Source organism: Orycteropus afer, unplaced genomic scaffold (assembly GCF_000298275.1).
Source record: "Orycteropus afer afer isolate SDZICR_OR568_19922 unplaced genomic scaffold, OryAfe1.0 scaffold00099, whole genome shotgun sequence".
Classification (NCBI taxonomy): Eukaryota; Metazoa; Chordata; class Mammalia; order Tubulidentata; family Orycteropodidae; genus Orycteropus; species Orycteropus afer.
Genome location: NW_006921686.1, coordinates 7,494,372 through 7,500,456, shown reverse-complemented (window position 1 = coordinate 7,500,456; position 6,085 = coordinate 7,494,372).

The following is a 6,085-nucleotide window of genomic DNA, read 5'->3' as shown; positions in this document are numbered from 1 at the left end:
GATTTCTCCTGGCTGTACATCAGAATCACCCGTGGGACTTGATAAAGTAGCCAGGTGTCCAGGTGATGCCTTGGAGATGCTGCGTCAGCAGCTGCACAGGTGATGTCGATGGTGCCCAGCTGGGCTGAGAACCAGTGAGCTGCGAGGTGGGGCAGGCTTCTCACCCTCTGCTGTGCATGGAGATAGTCTGAGCGAAACAAAGCAAACCCACTGCCACTGAGTCGGTTCCAAGTCATAGCGACCCGAGAGAACACATTAGAGCTGCCCCATAGGGTTTCCCAGGCTGTCAATCTTTACTGAAGGAGACTGCCTCATCTTTCCCCATGGAGCAGCTGGTGGGTTTGAACCACCAACCTTTTGGTTAGCAACTGAATGTCTTAAGCACTGCACCACCAGAGCTTCTGAGATAGTCTGGAGATGCTGTTAAATGCAGAGTCTGACTCTGTGGACCTGTGGGTGCATCTGACAGGCTCTTAGGTGATGCTGGTCATATGGGCCAGTGGACCATGGTGTGAATAGCAAGGCTGTGGGGACCACTGTTTCCTGAGAGGACAGCCCACCCACAGCAGCACTGGCCTCTGCTGTTTCTGCTCTTGGGTCTGCCAGCACCAGATAGAGAGCCCCTGGGGTGCCCTAAGCCAGGGGTGATTTTCCTCTCTGACCAGAAACCCGGCTGCACCCAGGTCCTTCCTGTGTTCTCAACTGCATGAGGGAGATTGGATTTGCTTCCTGCCAGAGGGGCCCAGACATGGCTAAAGGGACCAAGCTGAGTGATGATGGATGAGGCCACCATGCTTCTGTCTCTGGTGTCACAGCCTGGCCTTTGTTTTAAGGACAGAGACATAGGATCTGGGTGTCCAGGATGGAGGTATAGTTTCAGGGCCATGAAGGGGGAGCTGTGGGCTCCATGTCCTCAGGGAAAGATTTTGGAGATCCTCTCTCTCTAGGGTCTGTCTGGCTAAGCTGTGGCTCAGAACCTGTTTGCATTATCCCTGACCATCTTGGGCAACCTCAGTCCTCTTCCCAGCTGGCTTTCCTGTGGCCACCCACCTTTCCCATGCGTGAGGCCAAAGGGAGAGAGGAGCTGAACAGGGACCCCCTACAGCACAGGGCCCCAGCAGGACAAAGCTGACACATAGGAGGGACACAGAAGAGTCTGTTGGAGCAAAGGATGGAAATCAGGTTCCATCTCTATTTCCTTAGTCCAAAGCCAGGCCCAAGGCGCAGAGGAAAAATTTGTTTCCTGTATTATGTCGCCGCCTAGAGGGCTCAAGGAGACCTGAGGCCAATGTCTGGTGCATCAGGAATGCTGACCAGGCTCCGGAAGGGTGTGTCTTGGCCCTGACCCTGGGCCGAGCGGGGCTGTGACCTCCAGGCTGTGTTAGCCCTGGGTTCTGTTCACCGTGTGTCCCGGGCTTGCCTGACTCCACCCCAGGGCACGGTGAGCCTGGGAGACGCTGTGAGGCGTTCGGAGGACCCCTGGTTGCAGTGTCTGCAGGACTGTCCTCCAGGTGGATGTGCTGCCCATGAGGAGCTCTCTGTCCCCCAGTGTTAACAGGAAGGGGCTCGGCTACCACTGTCAGCCACTCAGAGGGGGCTCAGTGCCGGAGATCCTGGATAGAGCGGGAGAACAATGTGGAACAAAACTCAAAATCATAAAAAACAAAACAAAACAAACAAACAAAAAACAGGATTGCTGGTCTCATACAGCCTGTGAGACCGCTGAGACTATGGCCCCTACTTACCCTTCAGGTCTGGAACCGAACTCACTCCTGTAGCTTTCAGCCACATAAGAGACAGGCATATGGGGTGAACATTTACACCAGGCTCCTTGGAGCAATCAGTCGATCAGTTGATCAGTCGATCAGTCCTGGGAGAAAAGAAAGGCAGTGTTTGCACAGGGAGACAGCTCAGGGGGCAGGAGTGCATGGGAGGGAAGGACACAGGGAAGAGGTAACTACAGGGAGGAAGTGGGAAGAGAGCTGCTACATTGTGGGGAATTGCAGTCAATGTCATGAGACACAATGTGTATGAACTGCTGTATGGAAAATGAATCTGCTCTGTAAACTTTCACCTAAATCACAATAAAAATTAAAAAAAAAAAAAAAGGAAGGGCTACTGAGGGGTCTGAGGCTGTGGGACTGGGCGCTGGCCTGGGAGGCTGGTCCCCCAATGGCTGTGTTTCCCTCCATCACCACACTGGGGTGTTGCATTAAGGCAGTGTTGGATTACCCAATAAGCAAGGTAAGCACTGACTTACTTGTGCTTACTTACTAATCTGTAGTGAACAATTTTACATTTTTTCCTCATATCAGAATACTACTTTTAGGTATGGCTGGCATCTATCTCTTTTCCAACTGTATAAAACCCTCCTACAGAATCAAAGCCTATTTTCAAAATTTCATCCCTGACACGGATTGAGTACCTGGTAAGCAAGGTGAGCACTGGTTTATTGTGCTTACTTCTTAATCTGTAGTCAATAGTTTCACATTTTTTTAACCACATTGGAGATGTAAGTAAGCACAAGTAAGTCCATGCTTACCTTGATTATTGGGTACTCTGCCCCTGCACTAAGGTCATCTGTGTCCCTCCCTGTCATCCGTGCTAGTCCTCCCCACAGGACAGGCCTTGCAGCAGCTCCCAAATGGGACTCAGGGATCCCGTGAGGTGCCTGTTAGGGGAGGGGGGCCTCTCTGAGACCAAAGCAGAGGCAGACCCCATGCTGTCCCGTCCCCCTCATCCCCAGGACCCTTGGGGCTGGTGAGACAGTTCAGGGGACCAGAGCCAGGTATCTCCACAGGCCAGGGACCTTTGGTGGTTCAGAGCCGCACCCTGACTGTTTTTTGGTCAGACTGGGGCTGGGTAGCTCTCTCTGGGATCTTGTTTCTAGAGTTTTGTGCCAGATCTGTGAGAAGACAAAGGACAGAGGCGCCCAGCCCAGGCCTTCCTGGGGGAATGTGAGGTCCCTCAAGTTAGAGATTGGGGTGGGTGTGTCAGTTATCTGGCAGCTTCTCAGATCTGACTCCTCTTGCCCCTGTCCTCCCTCCTGACATTATGAGGGGTGCAGGCCCCAAGTTTCTGGGGCAGCAGTGGGCACTGGCTAGCTTCCTCTCTTGTGGATGCCAGTACCCCTGTGTGTACATGGAAGGTTCTCTGACCGTCAGAAGTCGGCACCTGAGTGATGTGTTTCTCCTCATTATATGAGGGCTTGTCGAGCATCTGTTATGTGTCGGGCCCTGGGATGGACACTGGATTTCCAGAGCGCACTAGACAGATGTGTTTGGAACTAGTGAGGTAATTATGGCGAGACAGGCGATGAGGGGCAGGTGTCTGCAGTGCCTGAGCTGCTCTGGGGATCAGAGAGCTCCCCTGGGAAGTGATAGTTTGGCTGGGAGCCTGAGTGGTCCCTATCGAGGCAGGGGGTGTGGAGAGGAGGAGGCTGGTGCAGCGAGAATGGCCCCAGGGTGGGCGGAACCTATTTGGATGCAGGAGCTGAGAGAGTCGAGTGTGGGGGGAGCTTGAGGGTAAGGAGCACTGTGGACTGAGGTGACACTGTTGAGGCTCAGACCATGCTGAGCTGTGGGCGATGATGAGGGGTGAACAGCCCTCTTTGAGGGTGGGGTGTGCGGGGCTCCAGGCGGCAGTGTACCTTTGCTGCCCTCTGGTGGACAATTAGAAAAAATGTAGAAGGAACAGTTTCTGTACCAAGTTGTTTTTCTTTTTAAATTGATGTGAAATTCACGTAACTTAAAATTAACCATTTAAAATAATTCAAGAAGTTTTTAGAACTAACAAATCTGTCCTGGAAGAAGTGCATCCGGGATGCTCCTTGGAAGCGAGGATGGCCAGACTTGGTCTCACCTACTTAGGTCATGTTGTCAGAAGGGACCATTCCCTGGAGAAGGATGTCGTGCTTGGTAGGGTGGAGGGCTGACAAAAGAGGGGAAGGCCCTCAATGAGATGGACTGACACAGTGCCTGCGACGATGGGCTCAAGTATAGCAAGGATGGATCGTGGAGCTGGCGCGGGACCCGGCGGTGCTCGTTCTGCTGTGCATAGGGTCGCTAGAGTCAGAGATGACTCGATAGCACCTAACAACAACAAGTAAAGTTTTTATTCAACATCATCTTCTAATCAGTCTGGTCTCTCCTCTCCTCCCAGTGTCCTCTGAATGGTGCATTCCTGGAGGGCAGGAACCACCCCTTGTCAATCACAGGTCAGCATACAGTAGGTGCTCACTCAGCAAGTGTCAGGCAGAAGGAACTTCACTCTGTCCCTGCTTGATGTGAGAGCCCCAGTGAGGTGCACAGGGACCCACAACAGCTCCTCTCACAGGAGACTCAGGGGTGGAGGAGGTTGGAGGGAGCCCTGGGCTCTGGGCCCAGAGGACCTTGGGGGCCTCCTGGTCTTTTAGATGCTTTAAGCTGTTCTGTTTAAAGTCACACAAGAAAGCACGTTTGTTTTTAAAGTCCAGAATTATAAACATGTATAAAGTACGATGTGCCAGGTCCTGCTGCAGTTCCATTTCTGGAACATAACTAACTGCTTCTGACAGGAGCCTTGGTGGCGCAGTGCCTAAGGCATTTGATTGCTAACCAGAAGGTTGGTGGTTCAAACCCACCAGCTACTCTGTGGGAAGAAGATGAGGCATTCTACTTCCATAAAGATTTACTGCCTCAGGAACCCAGTGGGCGTCACTATGATGAGTTGGAAATGACTCAGTGGTAGTGGGTTTTGTTTTGTTTTGGATTTAACTGCTTCTGACAGTTGTGGGAGCTGTGGTGGTGTAGTGCCTAAAGTATTTGACTGCTAACCAGAAGGCTGGCAGTTCAAACCCACCAGCCACTCCTCAGAAGGAAGGTTGGGCAGTCTACTTCCATAGTGATACTGCCTTGGAAACCCAAGGAGGGGTTGCTATGAGTCAGATCTGACTCAACAGCAGTGAGTTTTGTTTTGTTTTTTTGACAGTTGGTATGAATCTTTCAATAATGTTTTCATTATTTGTTTACAGCCAACATATTACTGAATCATATTGCTTTTTTTTTCTCCAAATTTTTATTATGGTCTGGGTGAAGGTTTACAGAGCAAATTCATTTTCCATACAACAGTTCACATACACTTTGTCTCATGACATTGACTGCAGTTTCTCACAGTGTAACAGCTCTCTTCACACTTCCTCCCCATAGTTACCTCTTCCCTGTGTCCTTCCCTCCCATGCGCTCCTGCTCCCCCCAGCTGTCTCCCTGCGTACACAGCCCTGCTATTCTACCATGTGAATCATACTGCTTTTTTCTTAACATTCTCTTAGAGCAAAGTGTGTGTGGTGGGGATGTGTCATGTCAGTTCATATCAATTTGTTCCAACAGTGTGTTTTTAGCAGGTCTCCATTATTTCACTCAGAGGGCAGTCCTGACCCTCTGCAGAGGTCATATGTCTGTCTACATGCTATAACAATGACAATAGAAGAAATGAAAAATGAAACAAAAAAATTACCTAGAATCAAATGAAGGTGAAAACACAACATACCAAAATCTTTGGGATATAGCAAAAGCAGTGATCAGAAGGCAATTTTTAGCAATAAATGCACATATCAAAAGAGAAGAGCCCAAATCAACGCCTTAGTTCAACATCTCCAACAATTAAAAGAAAAATAATAATAAAAAAGAGCAGCAAAAAGGAGCCTATAATCACCAGAAGAAAATAAATAATAAAGACTTGAGCAGAAATAAATGAAACAGAACAATAGAAAGAAGTAAGAAGCCTGTAAATTAGTTCTTTGATTAGATTAATGAAATCAACAAACCACTGGCAAATCTGAAAATGGGAAAGAAGGAGAAGATGTAAATTATATGAGTAAGAAATTAAGTGGTTTCATAACAGAAGCAACTGAAATAAAAAGGATTGTAACAGAATACTATGAAGAACTGCACTTCAACAAATTTGAAAACCTAAAAGAAATGGACGAATTTCTGGAAACACACTACCCATCTAAACTAACACAAATGGAAGTAGAAAACTTGAACGGGCTCATAACAAAAGAAGATATTGAACAAGTCAGAAAGAAAACTACCACCAACAACAAAAG